The sequence below is a fragment of the Mus pahari genome, chromosome 3, assembly GCF_900095145.1.
Source record: "Mus pahari chromosome 3, PAHARI_EIJ_v1.1, whole genome shotgun sequence".
NCBI classification, from domain to species: Eukaryota; Metazoa; Chordata; class Mammalia; order Rodentia; family Muridae; genus Mus; species Mus pahari.
In genome coordinates, this window is record NC_034592.1 from 56,096,045 (window position 1) to 56,111,661 (window position 15,617).

Below are 15,617 nucleotides of genomic sequence, written 5' to 3' on the forward strand. Positions count from 1 at the left end.
GCTACCCATGATTGGGCGGGTCTTCCTACATCACTTAAGACTCAGTTCTTTAATGGTGGTTCCCTACTCCAGTAATTCCAAGTTGTGCCAGGTTGACATCAAAACCAACCATCTACCTGGATCTTATTTAAAGACTTTGCTCTGCTTTTCTGACCGGAATGAAACATACTGATTGTCCATTTGATGCAAAGGCCACAGTGGTTTTGTAGGGACAAGATAATGCCTGTCGGTATTTCCCTGACTTGTGATTCATTAGTACTTTCTAGCCAGAAACTCATGCTCTGATCGTTTGAGAATTCCACCCCTGCTTTTCCGCAGCTCTGAGCATGGACTCAGCCAGAATCTTTTGCCAGATCCTGAATAGGCATGTTCTCTTTGCCTTTTGCCAAATAAACTTAAATGTAAAAGGGTGGGTGATGTGAGGAAGTGATCGGAGACTGAAGAGGAAGCAGAGAGGAGAGTGGAATACACAGGTACATCCAATGTGGCGCTCAAACGCCACCATAGACTAGGAATAATCTTTTACTTGAAACCGGTACCCAGGAAACAGTGGTGACTTTTTCCTCTATCTTCCTCCCCTTCCCCCACCTCCACCCCTTTCTTTCTTTTACTATTAAATCGGTCTGATGTCATTTTCAGTGGCCTTGTGTCAGTGGGCAAGAGGTACACTGCAGGACCAGATGCAGTCACAGACAGTGTACCAAAGAGCCAGAGGTCAGGGGATGGGGCCCTTAACTAGTTGTCTGATCGGTCATTCAGGGGAGGAGGAACCCTAAGATGACTTAAAGACACTCCGCCAGCTTGCTGCCGCCCCACGTTCCACTTTCCTCTGTGCTGTACTTTCTTTTCTCTTCCCTCTTTTATGCCTTCTCTCTCCAACAGTGGATTGTTCATAATAGAAATATTAACTGTGTGTGCATTCACTGAGAAGGTTCTAGATGGCCGTCTTCATTGCTTCCCCCCAGACACAGAGCACCATTTTAGCAACAGTTGTCTCTCAGTGAGAAAGCCATGCATAAGTGTGTTTTCCTTCATTCATATCTAAATTTGCACATTTAAAGTGAATACATGATTCATGGGTATGAATTATATTCATTTCTAAAAACACATGTCATATATAATATGTTATATAACATATATGCTATATGTTTCTTTTTAGAAATGAATATAAAAGTTTGGATCCCAATCATCTCACAAGTAAAGGCACGAGCGGGATGTGGGAAGGCACAAGCGGGATGTGGGAAGGCACAAGCGGGATGTGGGAAGGCACAAGCGGGATGTGGGAAGGCACAAGCGGGATGTGNTGGGAAGGCACAAGCGGGATGTGGGAAGGCACAAGCGGGATGTGGGAAGGCACAAGCGGGATGTGGGAAGGCACAAGCGGGATGTGGGAAGGCACGAGCAGGTACATCGAGGGCTGTAATGCCTTAGGGATGGGAACTTGTTACTGAGGTCTCTCAGGCTTAGGGCATTGGCATAAACACAGTGGGCTTTTCTATGTGTTTCTGGAGCGGATAAAGACAAGGCTCTATGGTGACGAGAAGGCAAATCTGGAGGAGACAACTCTTCCTTTTTCCAAGTGATCTCTATTGAAATTCATTCCACTTGACAGTAAGTAAAACGTTAGTAGATTATAACTAAAAAGATATGATTTAGACAGGATCTAATATAACTCTTAATTTTAAGCTCTAAGAATTTTTTATTAGAAATAATGTTAAGAGCAAAGGTCTGAAAGTGGTTGTCTCCATGGGCAATAAATAAATCTGACTTTAAAAAAACTGTTTTTTTTTTTAAATGTCTTTAAATGTTTTTTTAATGTCTTCTCTGGGGGTCCTAAATATTAGTATTTGGTCATGTGTTAAACAGACCTGTATGAGCCAGCGTAGGGTGTGGGGAATGTGCCCTGTTCTCCCTGACAAGCCTGTTTCTTTCCAGGAGAAAGGCTAATGGATTTCTCTGGAGCTGGTGGCTGCCCGTGGAGGGAGGGACCTGACCTTATTGTCTCCCCACTCCACACAATCTTGGTGTTCAGCCAGGCGGAGCGGAAGGGCCAGCAGTGAGTGAGGCAGCTCCCTGCTCCGAGCATGGCATCCCTGCAGGCAGCTTGCAACCAGTCTTCTTAAGTATCTGGTCTAAAGATGTCACTGGTTAGCCAGTCGGTAAAATGCTAAGCTGCTACTCACGAAAGAGGTGTGGCGGCTGTTGCTTTGCCGGGTAAAGGAGTTTCCTGAAATTCTACCTCTGTGGCTGAGCACCCTGGGACGTTAGTGGTGGTGAAGCCACATCCATATTCTTTCCCCAAATCTCCTGTCTAGCTGTCCATTCTCTTCTTTTTATCACAGTGATGTCTGTAGAGTGTTTTTGCTGAGTGAATCTTTTCTTCTTATTTTATTTTATTCTGGATAAGCAATTGGCAACAGCTAGGAGTTGCATGGGGACAGTTGCTTACCGGCTTGAGGCATGGCTTCGACTTAAGGAGTAGTGATTTTACTCACTGGGCTGGGGGAGAATAATTTTGTGAGGGATCTTTTAAAGTGTTAAAATATTTTAAATGTCTGAGATTTCAACACAGGAACTCCTCAGTTTATGATCAGCATCACCTGAAACATCTCCTGTGGTACAAGCAGTCTGCCCACTACTGTATGCCTCCGCTCCCATGCTGCTGCCTAAGATCCTGATATGATTTACAGGGGTAGGGGTGGGGGTGGGGGTGGGGGTGGGAGGGGCTCTTTGAGAACACCCTTTACTCCATGGAGACAGCAGGCTACCTGTCTGATATTGGTGGGAGACACTGCGTGTCACTGCTACCATCTCAATGAGCCAGTGGTGCTCATCACATCAGCCTCTTGGGCTCATTTGAGAAACTAGAACCCCAGATACAGAAAGGTGAGCCCAGAAACGGCTGGCCTTAGAGTGTTTCTGTGGCCGCTCTCATCTCATCTTCTCTACGACTTGTTCCTCCATTCTTCTCATTCAATATAGATGTGCAAAAATAGTTAAAGGTCGAGTAAGTGGGATCAGTCTGCTTCCGGTGCAGAAATTGCATGCTTGTGGTGATGAGGACATTTGCTCATGAGATGATTGGCCTGCGTCTTGCCTCTGCAGTCTGCTAGCTACCCTGATTGGATACTAGCAGGAAATTACTTCTTAATGTCATTTTATGCTTTTTGTCATTATTTCTGCTAGCTTTAAAAAAAACTCTATTAATGTTTTAATTATGATTTTCTTTGTTTTTTTTTCTAACCTAAGGCTGTTTGATGGGTAGACAGAGCTTTATAAATTAAATAAATAGATGTGGTTCAGTTACAGAGGAGAAGAAAATGAGAGAAGGAAAACTGATTATAATCAGTTCCCTAATTTAAGCAAAAATCTACACACAGCACAGAGCTTTGGTGGCTAAACTCCAACCTCACTTCTGGAAACAATGGAGCCTTCTCTGTCTGGCCCCACCTTGGATACTAGAAACTTTTCATCCTCCTGTGAAGAGGGAATGAAATAGTTCAGAAACTTGAAGGCATATAGACACTGCTCTTGCTGCTTATCAACCAGTTATACAAACCCAGGCGAGTTTATTGGCCTTCTCTGGGCATCCGTTTCTATATCCCTACATCTATCTAGGATCTATCTATTTCCCCCATCTTTCTAGGATCTTCGTAAGAGAGAAATGACAAGATGGCTGCAGAGCTGTTTGCTAAACTGTAGGACTTACAGCAGGGACGGACTCTGTGAGGCACTGATCACACACACAAGTCATTTGCAATGACCTCTATAGATCTATTATTTTGAGACAGAATCTCACCATGTATTCCTAGCTGGTCTGTCTACCTAGTCCAGGCTGGCCTTGAACTTGCAGAGATCAGTTTGCCTCTGCCTCCTGAAAGGTGGGATTAGAAGTGTGTACAACCTTATGCCGCCTGGACCTGTATTTTTTTTTTAACTGAAAAAAATTGTTTCATCCAATATGTTCTGATAATTGTTTTCCTCCCAGACCCTCTCCACCTCCCCTCCCACTCAATTTCATAACTGCTTTCTCAAAAAAAAAAAAAAAAAAGCAAAAAAACCCCCAACAAACCCAAGACCCCACAGAAACAAACAAACACTGGAAACCGAACTGTGCAAGCAAAAGACTAATAAAGAAAAAAAAAAGCAAAATGAGATAAAAATGTCTACAAAAATACTGTTACATTTGTTTTGCACTGTCCAACTACTCCTGGGAATGGAGCTTTACTATAAAGTATGGTTAATATACCCAATGAGACTCCACTGGAGAAAACTAATTTCTTCCTTTGCCAGAGGGTATCAGTGACAGAGCTTCTTGCTTTGGAGTGGGAGCAGATGTCCACCCCTGCCCCCAGCTCTGGGCAGACTTCTATTTTTTCTATTTTTAAAAGATAGAGTTGGATTTCAAAAAAAATTGAACAATTTATAGAAAATCTTGGATTTCTGACTTCTCTTGAAACAAAACCAAGCATGGTGACAACTTGGTGCACTTCTGTGTGTTGACTGTGGGTCCCATGTTGAGCTGTGGCTGTCTTTGCATGAGGCTATGTGCTGTTCAGTCCCCAGATCTGAGCTTTTCTTGACAGCCTCTTTTGCTACCCACTTCACTTGCCTGGCTCCTGCCTCTGAGTTCATGATACTCAGGCGAGATTTTCTGACACAAAGCATGTTGGAAGGTGGGGTTAGGACTAAAGCCCGCCTTCTAGAAATTTCCAGCTGGGGCCAGTTGGAGTAATCAGATTTCTTCTTTGAGTCTTTTCCTTCATACATAAAATGGAAATATGGTAATTACCTCATAAGGTTTGCAATAGCTTGACACCAGAACAGACCTTGGCTTATGAGGGAGTAGCAGTGTATGAATTAGAGATGTGCAGTTATTTATAGCCACGACAGTGATTGGGCTATCAGGCCTCTGTGTTTCTTGCAGCTAAAGCTCATGTCCACTTCTGCATTTATAAGCTGCTCGGGTGGTTTTGCTGGCCCTGGTTGGGCTCCCATATTTAGGGGTTCTTCTATGTTCCTCATCCCCTAATGGGTGAACCTGTCCTCATGGCAAAGTCAGAGGAGTAAGAGGGACGTGAAGATGTACAAACATGTTTCCAAACCTTCCCTTGCATCATTTTTGCTAACATTCCAGTGGCTGCTGCAGGTTACATGCTAAGCCCAACGTGGAAGGTTGGAGTGAGGGAGCCACATGGTGGTGCAGGAAAGAGCCCTGGGGAGCAGGGAGACTTGTGGTCATATTTCCCAGTGCAGGCTGTGAGCTACTCTGCTGAGCCGAACTGCTGAGTCAATTCCAAGTACAGAATGCCTAAACACACCAGGACGTTATCTTTGTGCATTTAACAGAGCACGGCTCTGTGGTGCGTGGTAACGGTGGGATTCTGTGGCAGCTCCGTCTTCAGCTGTGTTCTGCTACTGCTGTCTTCAGGGGTGAACACACTAATTACACTGATGAACAGCAAACGTCCCCCCTCTGAGGGCCATATGGTTTTCTTGAAGCACTGAGAGTCCCCTTTGTGATGCAGAAGCACAGTGGACAAGGATGCATGACCAGCGTGGCTGTGTGCCCATAAAATAGCAGGTTGAACCTGTCGCGTGGATCATAATATTCTGACCTCTGTCCAAAGTTACAGGCCTGGTAGGTCTCAGGCTAACCCTGTACATTAACACAAAGCCCAGTTTTATTCAGTATTTTGCTCAAAGAATAAGAAAAATCTCCAGCTGTTCATCCTCGCCCACCACACGCGCGCGCGCGCGCGCGCGCGCGCGCGCACACACACACACACACACACACATACACATCTATGTATTTTGCTCTCCAGTGCCAGACGACTCATCTGCTGCTCATGGTTTATTATATATATTTTCAAAACATCAGTTCTCCACTTCAAAATATCAACTTCAGGGATAGTTAAGATAGCTCAGCTGGTAAAAAGTTGTTTAACGGTTCAAACATAAATGTGTGTAGGTAATTGATACGTGTTCCTGCTCAGTGATCTCTTCCCCACAGAGACTCGAGGGCCTACAGCCTTTCCATCTTTGGGACCTGCAACCCACCCCTCCCCTCCCCCCTCCCCCTGCCCCGCCACCGCTCCCCCCACCCTGTACTGTCCGAAGAAGAGAAGAAAACCTGGAGAAGCATCCCTGCTTCTGAAGGCTTCAGTGAGGAGTGGTGGTGTGCACGCACCTTCCTTCCCAGCATTCCCTGGGAGGAGCACAAACACAGTTGCCCCCTCCCCCAAGTCTGCAGATTCAGCAGTGGTCACACCACGGGGTTTGGGGGGGGGGGACGCAGTAGAGGAGGAGGGATGGGGAGAGGGGGAGAAAGAATGGCTTTGGGTGGACAGTTGATGTTCTCTAACTCTCCCAGCATGATTCTGGGACCACAAACAAATATCCCAGAACCTAACAGCCAGCCAGGGAGTGAGTTGCCAAATGGTTGTGAAGGAAAGGAGGGGGAAGGTCCAGTGCAGGCTTGCGCCCTGCCGGCTTCACTAGGAGGGTCACGTTTCTCCAAACTGAATCTTAATCTTTTCAGTACTAAGCAATGATTTGTGTCTCCTGAAGACTCCAAATGATGTCCAATTCTGTGCACATGTCCTCTGACTCTTCATAGGCCTGGGGAAGCCATTGTCTGGGGCTGTGACCCAGCCAGAAGTTCAACAGGTAGAACATGTGAATTTGCTGGCAGAATTCAGTTCTTTGTGGCTGAAGGACGGAGGCATCGATTTATTTTTAAGTAAATACAATACTTTTATAAATTATTTGAATTTTATATATTCATTCAATGTATTTTGTTCACACCCACGCCCTGTTCCTCCTCCTAACTTCCCTCAACTCCATCTCCCACCCCTCCCAATCCCGACCCTGTGTTTTCTTTGCTTTTTATCTCCCACTGAGTTCAATTAGTGCTGTGCATATCTTTATGGGTGTGTGGTGCCATCCACAGAAGCATGGATGACCTGCCGGGCTATCAGGGCTCACACCCTTAAGGAAACCGATTCCCGAATCCCCAGAAGTCATCAGCTGTCAGTAATTCCTCAGCTGGGACTGAGAGTTCGCATGCCCCTCCCCCTCCAGAAGCTTTAGTTTCTAATGAGCATACATTTGTTATTCTAAATGAAACAGACCAATTTTGCACACACACACACACACACACACACACACACACACACACACACACACACACACACCCCAAGGTTTAACAGAGAATCAGAATGGTTTACAACTGTTAAGAGTAAGAGCTGGAGTCATTCCCAGCATCCATGTGGTGACTCACAACTGTCAGTTCTTCTCTTCTGGACTTCTTAGGTATCAGGCATGCACCATGATTCATAGACATGCATGCAGGGAAAACACAAATGCACATAATAATAATAATAATAATAATAATAATAATAACAACAACAACAACAACAACAACTGTCAGGAGGAATTAAATTCATAACCAAAACCCTTGCAAAGGTATCTCGGCACAAAAAACACCAAATATTAAAGAAAGCAATCTTTTTTTTATTAGATATTTTCTTTATTTACATTTCAAATTTTATCCCCTTTCCTCATTTCCCCTCTGAAAGCCCCCTATCCCATCCCTCTCCCCATGCTAACTAACCCACCCACTCCTGCTTTCCTGTCCTGGCATTCCCCTACACTGGGGCACTGAGCCTTCACAGGACCAAGGGCCTCTCCTCCCATTGATGTCCAACAAGGTCATCATCTGCTACATATGCAGCTGGAGCCTTGAGTCCCTCCTTGTGTACTCTTTGGTTGGTGATTTAGTCCCTGGGAGCTCTGGAGTTACTGGTTGATTCATATTGTTGATATTCCTATGGGACTGCAAACCCCTTCAGATCCTTGGGTCCTTTCTCTATTTCTTCCATTGGGGACCCTGTGCTCAGTTCAATGGTTGGCTGTGAGCATACACCTCTGTATTTGTCAGGCACTGGCAGAGCTTCTCAGGAGACAGCTATATCAGGCTCCTGTCAAGAAGCAAGTGTTGACATCCACAATAGTGTCTGTGTTTGGTAACTGTATATAGGATGGATCCCTAGGTGGGACAGTCAACTTTCCTTCAGTTTCTGCTCCAAATTTGTCTCTGTATCTCCTTCCATGGGTATTTTGTTCCCCCTTCTAAGAAGTATTGAAGTATCCACATTACACTTTGGTCTTCTTCTTGAGCTTCATGTGGTCTGTGAATTGTATCTTGGGTATTCTGATCTTCTGGGCTAATATCCACTTATCAGTGAGTGCATACCATGTGTGTTCTTTTGTGATTGGATTACCTCACTCAGGATGATATTTTCTAGTTACATCCATTTGCCTAAGAACTTCATGAATTCATCATTTTTAATAGCTGAGTAGTACTCTATTGTATAAATATACCACATTTTCTGTATCCATTCCTCTGTTGAAGGACATCTGGGTTCTTTCCAGTTTCTGGCTATTATAAATAAGACTACTATGAACATAGTAGAGCATGTGTCCTTATTACATGTTGGAGCATCTTCTGGGTATATGCCCAGGAGTGTCCTTATACAAGATCTTTCAGAAAACAGAAGAGAAGCACTTTCCATCTCATTTTCTAAGGACAGCTTTACCTGGGAACTCAAACTAGATCAAGACAACACAAGAAAACTGCAGACCAATGTTCTCACATCTACGGCCACGGAATGACCAGCAGAATATCCGTGTCCAATCTGGCAGTAAGAGAAAAGACTAGCTCACAGCACCACTGTGGATCGGGGAGGAACCTGGGAATGCAGGACTGGTTCACTGTGAAAACCAGTAAATACATTCCACCCCGTGAACTGCTAGAGGAGAGGGCCAGGCCATCAGTCCTAGTGCAGAAGAATCGCTTGGAAAAACACAACATTCATTCATGATTAAGACAAAACAGACAGGAAACTAGAATTAAAGGGGAAATTCTTTAACAAAGATATCAACAACAACCTTGGGTATGATAAAACCATCAGACTCCTTTATTCGAGGCCACTTTACCCTGCATGGTTGCATTTTTATTTCGACCATGTTCCAGCGACAACATCCCAAGACAGCGATATTCCCCAAACTGCTTGATCATCCCTGACCCAGAGCCTAGCAGTTGTTTTGAGGATAAGTGAGCCTGGGTTCTTGGACCACGTGGCCTGCACGATGTGTCTGTATCAGTGACATTGTACGGGAGTGAGTCTGTGAAAGGTGGAGCACAGGTTTGCTGAACAGGGATCCAGGCTCTGATAAGGCTCCACGAGCAGAGGCTGGCAGTGAACTGGAGCTTGGAAGTCCCCTGGGAAAGAAAGCCGGCCATCAGCATCCTCATCTGCAGAGCCGTTGAAAATGAGATTCCTGCCGGCCAGGAAGCTGGCGGTGGATCCAGGCTGAGAACTAAAACCATCAGCACCAAGCTGCAAAGCATCGAGGAACAACTCGCTAAAGTGGCCAGGGAGGCTTTGTTATTTATTTTTTAATGAAGGGACTCAGAAATAAAAGCTCTCGTTTAATCAGTATTACAGCCTGCCATAAAGAGAAATGTTTCATGAAGGCCATTCCCTTGTGCAGATGGGAATACTTGAATCTGTGGACAGAGCTGTTTTGGGTTTTTTTGAGCTTATTTCTGTGAACGCGACTTCCCCCGATTTCTTTTTAATGATCTGGAACTTTCAGTTTCCTGAAACTCCCTTGACAAGCACCATCTCCAAACCAGTTCAAAGAGAGAAAACCCAGAAGTTCATCTGGGAAGCAAACTGGGAGTGTAATGTTGGGATCTCCAGGGCCCACTCAGTTACTGGTGTGCGGTATTGTTGTCTTGGTCTTCCTGGAGTTGCTACTTAAACACATTGTAGACACTTCAAGTGCTGGCTAAAGCTAAGCCTACTCTCAGGGCTGAAGTGAGACTTCTTATCTCTCATGGTGCTCTGAGCAAAGTGGAAAGAGTTCAGTTAAGGAGAGCTAGTGAGGAGGGAAGTCTGAAAGAAGCCAGCTCTTTCTGGAAAGATCACTGAAGTTCCGGGGAACCAGCCAAGACCTCAAGTCCTGACTGGAGACTTAACAACCGTCAATGCAGCATGGTGTTGGGGAGAACCATTGTATGTGTGCCCATCTGGGTTCAGGTGCACACATGACACTGGGGTAGTAGCTATGGTGGACAATAGTCTCAGAGAGTCTGAGTTCAAGGTCAGTGAACCTCTAGAAAGCTAATTCAGCCCTCAACCACATCCACTTTCTAGAGGACAGAATGGATTATATCTGTTTGCATGTGTCTAATATCTGGAATTGTACCTGGCTTTTAAGTGTTTGCTGTCATTACTCAGGTCCCAGGGGAAGCTACCTTCCTCAGCTGGGAGGCCCTAGTGTCAAAATAATATCAGGGGCTACTTCAGACAAAATCTCTTCAAGTGGAGTCTGGGATGATGATGATGATGATGATGATGATGATGATTGTCATATTGCCCATATTAGTCTTAACCTCCTTGGTTCAAGCAATCCTCCTGTCTCAGCTCTTCAAAGGCAGGGACTGTTAGTGTGCCACCATACCTAGCTCAGATCAGGACTTGGAAAAGAGCTTTGAAAATGGTTTCAAAATAATTTGGATTTGTGTTTGTTTAACAAGAGCAGGACCTGTTGGCATCAGGACCTCCCAAACCTATGACATCACATAGGCAACGGCGCAACCTACAGACCTGCTACCAAGACAACAGCTACCATATTCCCAGAATCCACTTGGCTCACCTCCCACCTTTACCTGCAGAGAAACTGTGAGAGACCAGGCTGCTTTCTCTGACTCTGGACTCTCTATCTGAGTCAGAGTCTGGATGGGGACACTCACTCCTGGAGGAGCTATCTCTGTCACATGGATCTACCCGCTGCTCATGGAATTTCTGGACAAAAGGCCCCTTTCCAACTGTGTGGTCTCAGGAAGGCCCGCTGAACGATTGTGACAGTAAACATAAAGAGGTCAGTAAGAGCCACTCCATCTTGTGCTCTTGTTGACATTTCTTTTTCTTTTTTCTTTCTTTCTTTTTTTTTTTTTTTTTGGTTTTTCGAGACAGGGTTTCTCTGTATAGCCCTGGCTGTCCTGGAACTCACTTGGTAGACCATGCTGGCCTCGAACTCAGAAATCCGCCTGCCTCTACCTCCCAAGTGCTGGGATTAAATTGTTGACATTTCTATTCCACTGCCATCCCAGGCCAGTGTAGCACGGTGATATGCCTGCGTCCCCCCCACCCCCCATCAGTGTAGCACAGCGATGTGCCTGTGTCCCCACTCCCCCCATCTTCTTAACTTTATAGGATAAGTGCTCTAGTCTCTCAGCATTCCTCTCCTCATCCCCCTGGTCCTTCCACTTGGCCCAATGACCTGCACATTGATGTGGTCCTTTAGTGTGAGATTGTGGAAGGAAGGCACAGCCAATCCCCTCCCAGCTGACTCCCTGGTGGTGTTTACAATCTCACCCAGATCCGGAATGAAATAAACAGGGACAAAGGTGGTGGGGGGGAAAAAAAACCGTCTCCATCACAAAGGACTTTGCAGTATTAATACGGTGGGAGATAGGAATCTTAATTAGCATCTGGAAAAGCAATGATGTATCAGGGTTCTTGAAATGTCAGCTGGTGGCTGCACAATCCCTTCACTCCCAGCCACAAACCAAGGCCCCATGCGACTGAAGCCAATACTGCTAATTAAAGGTGTAATGGCAATCAGCCAGCTCACTGTTAATTGATTCTTAATACTCCAATTACTTGTTTTTAATGCCAGTTGGATTCCATCAAAAGGGGTCAGACGAGTTCTCCGATGCTTGTAGTGTTAAGATGATTTGCGCGTATAAATACGTGCATGTGTCCAAGCAGGAGTGCATTCGTATAGGCCTCACTCATTAAAGCTTCTGACAGGGGAAGGCCAGGCTTGGTGACAAATAGGTATAAATATTTCATCAATGACAGGGAAGTGATACGGCACCTTAGGCTTTGGTACCCTGATCTGTTTCTTTAGCCTTTGCTGAAAAATGACTCTGACGTTTTCTAATTTCAGTTGGTCACATGACCCACTCTCCAGCATCATGTTTGTCCCTTTTTGTCTTTGGCAAGATGTGAGTGGATGTCTGTGTGTTTTCTGTTTATCTACAGGCTGCTTTCTGCTTCCACTGCAAATGTGAAAGCCCCTGTCAGACCAGCAAGGCCAATGGCCTCTTTATAATTCCCAGCCTTCTTGGAACCCTGAATTCTGCTTATAGCTCTTTGAAATCTTCCCCTCTTTTCCTGGGATCCCTGCTAGATGCTTTGGTAGGAGGGTCTTCTGCAAGCTGATTGACATGCCCCGCCAAACAAGAAATTGTCAGGAAAGAGAATCAAACATGGAGGCCTGGTGGGCAGAAGGAAGTGACACTCAGGGCAGAAGCGACTGGAACCTAGTGGTGTTGAAGGACATTAGCCAACCTTCAGGAACACCCAGACCCAAAGGGAATAGGAAATGCCAGTCTAATCCTGAGCCTGGCCCTGTGTAAAGGGCTGGGTGAGGAGCAGGTGCCCAGGGAGGTGGTATGCCCATATGGGGTGGGAGATACTCTGCTTGGTCAAGCTCTTTCCCAGACAAGGAATGGACACTTGGGGAAGCAGCCAGCCTGGGGAAACAGCAGGACAAGGAGAACACTTTCTCAGCCGGCTGCAGCAGCCCCGAGTGGGCTCTGTGTGGGGTAAGGTGAGGTAAACCGTGAACAAGACTCCCATGCCTCCCCCAGTTACTGCCTGGCTCTGTTTTTGACTTGTGGGTTAGAGTCTTAAATGCTGCATACTTAGGGGGGAAAAGGCATAAAGTTTAATTGAAGCAAAAGAAGAAGCCTAACCAACAATTCTGTCCCTGGGTATTTATCTACCAAATAGGAAAGTGTTCCCTCCTACACACAAAATAGCTTTGTACAAGACCCATGGCAGCTGCTTGGAAGCAATGGAAGGTGAGTAAACTGCAGTAGATCTACTTTTAAAATGTGCTGAGTGAAACACACACACACACACACACACACACACATGCGCACACATATAACAATGAGAATCAATACCAAAATATACTAATTTTTAAAAAAATCTACTGTTTTATTAGGTTGCACTTAAACTGCTGCAGTCTTTTGAATGTTTAAAGGTATTGTCCAACAAACCCACTAATCTACTATTCAACTGTCTTTTTCTTCACTCACTTTACCATGCCAATACAGCAGATATCAGTATGTAGTTAGTTACTGTACTTTTAAAGGTGTAGTCAGAGGGGGAGGGGCACTCACATGTATTCAAATCTTACAGTGGACTGAGAGCTAATTGCTTTTTTTTTTTAAAGATGTATTTATTTTATTTATATGAGTACACTGTAGCTGTACAGATGGTTGTGAGCCATCATGTGGTTGCTGGGAATTGAACTCAGGACCTCTGCTCCCTCCAGCCCCCCTCGCTCCGGCCCAAAGATTTATCTATTATTATATGTAAGTACATTGTAGCTGTCTCTAGACACACCAGAAGAGGGCGTCAGATCTCATTACCGATGGCTGTGAGCCACCATGTTGTTGCTGAGATTTGAATTTAGGACCTCCCTCATCCCCCAGATAGGTTTCATACTCCAGTTCTACACAGCACCTCTGGGACAGTGTGCAACATTGCATGCTGTCTTAGTCAGGGTCTTTCTTGCTGCAACGAAACACCATGACCAAGAAGCAAGCTGGGGAGGAAAGAGTTTATTTGGCTTACACTTCCAACAGCCCAGCAATGGTACCACCCACCATGGTCTGAGCCTGACGCTACAGATCACTAATTGAGAAAATGCTTTACAGCTGGATCTCATGGAGGCATTTCCCCAACTGACGCTCCTTCCTCTCTGATGACTGTAGCTTGTTTCAAGTTGACACACAAAACCAGCCAGTACATATGCCAACCATAGAATTGAAGGTGTCGTAGAGACTAATGTTCCCCGAGGCTGCCTGTATCCTCATCCTTGTCATTGTCATCTGTAAATATGCCACCAGACATGGCAAACAATGCTACAGGCGTAGTTAAATGAAGGGCGAGGAGCGCTCACTCTCATGACATGGTCCTGTGAAGAAGAAGGGGAAGCCACAGTCAAGGGTGGAGTCCTTTAGAACTGCTGGCTTTGAAGACGGAGGGGCCATGAACTGAGGAAGGCTGGAAAGGCAGAATCTCTCCTGATCCTCCAGGAGGAACATGGCCGGCTCAGGTCCACTGCTGACATCTGCCTTTTAGGCCTGCACGGGACTGAGTTGGTGTTGTTTTAAGGGGTGAAATTTGTACTAATGTGCAGCAGCACCCGAAACTTATGGGAGGGATAACGGCTAACCAATCCAAAACAAAGTTCATTTTCTTCTTTAATAGCTGTGTCTTAATTGGAAACCCTTGTGGCCAGTGCCAAGGTAAGATGTGTTCTTAGATGGGAGAAATGCAAAGTGCGTGATGGGGATTGATGGACACGTCCCAATGCAGCCCAGTGTTGGATAAATGGTAGTTAAAGTAGGTTAACTATGACTCATACCATATGGGTCTTGCTATGGCAGTAGAAATCAAACACTACACAGACTTTCCTAGAGAAATGGCAATAGCAAGGTCAGATATGTTAAAATTCATAGGCTATCCAAATAATTGGATAATTTATTGCTCTGTCTACCACAGTGGACATTATCTGATTTGTCATCTTAAGTCACGAAATTTATTGTATGTATTCATCATTCAATAGCCACTATCAATCATTACTCCTTACGATCATTTTGATTCACCACGTCGTACGACCATGCAGACACAATTATTTTAGTGAGCAAGTGTCTATGCAGGTAGACAGAAAGACGTACACACATTCTGCAGGGTCCCAAGATTTCTGTTGTCAGTATTGGTTTATTTACTATCTTTGAATTAAGCTGATACATGAGTATTTAAAAGTTTATCAGATATCTTATTACAAAAGACTATAAATAATTCAACACAGAAAATTACCCCTCTGGAATTGATATACGTGGCACACAATATAAATTTAATATAAATGAGGAATTTTAATCTTAGACTAAGTTGCTTTGGTCATTAATCTTTTCTCAAAAAAGAAAAAAAAAAAGGATTAGAATTTTTGCCAGGGAAAGAACACCCTGACATCTATTAGATCTTATAAAAGTTTGATTTATTTCTCTTCTATCGGAGTTAATTTTGAAAGTTAGGGGGGAGCTTTTGATACTAACAGATATGGAAAATCCTTTGGTGCAGTGTAAGGGTCCGATAGGAATTTGAGTCTCAATTAAATTTCAAAGCTGCTCATTCATCATAAGATGTTCTTATTGGAGACCTAACAGTGGGTCCTTTAGGATGCTGAAGTGTTATTTGGGGGCCTAAGCTAACACAAAATTAAATTTGCCTCTGACTGGCTAAGAGTACCATTCTCATATTAGAAATCTATGTGACTATTGGAAGCTCTTTTTCCTATTAAATGAGAAAGTACATTATCTGAATTCTCTTCAAGTGCTAAAGTGATATTTGATTCCCAATGAGTGCTTCAGTGCCTTGTAATTCTACTGAGACTTGCCCTCTTGCATAGCGTTCCTTAGAATCTGTTAACCACCTACTCATCCAGTCTGGCTAATGTCT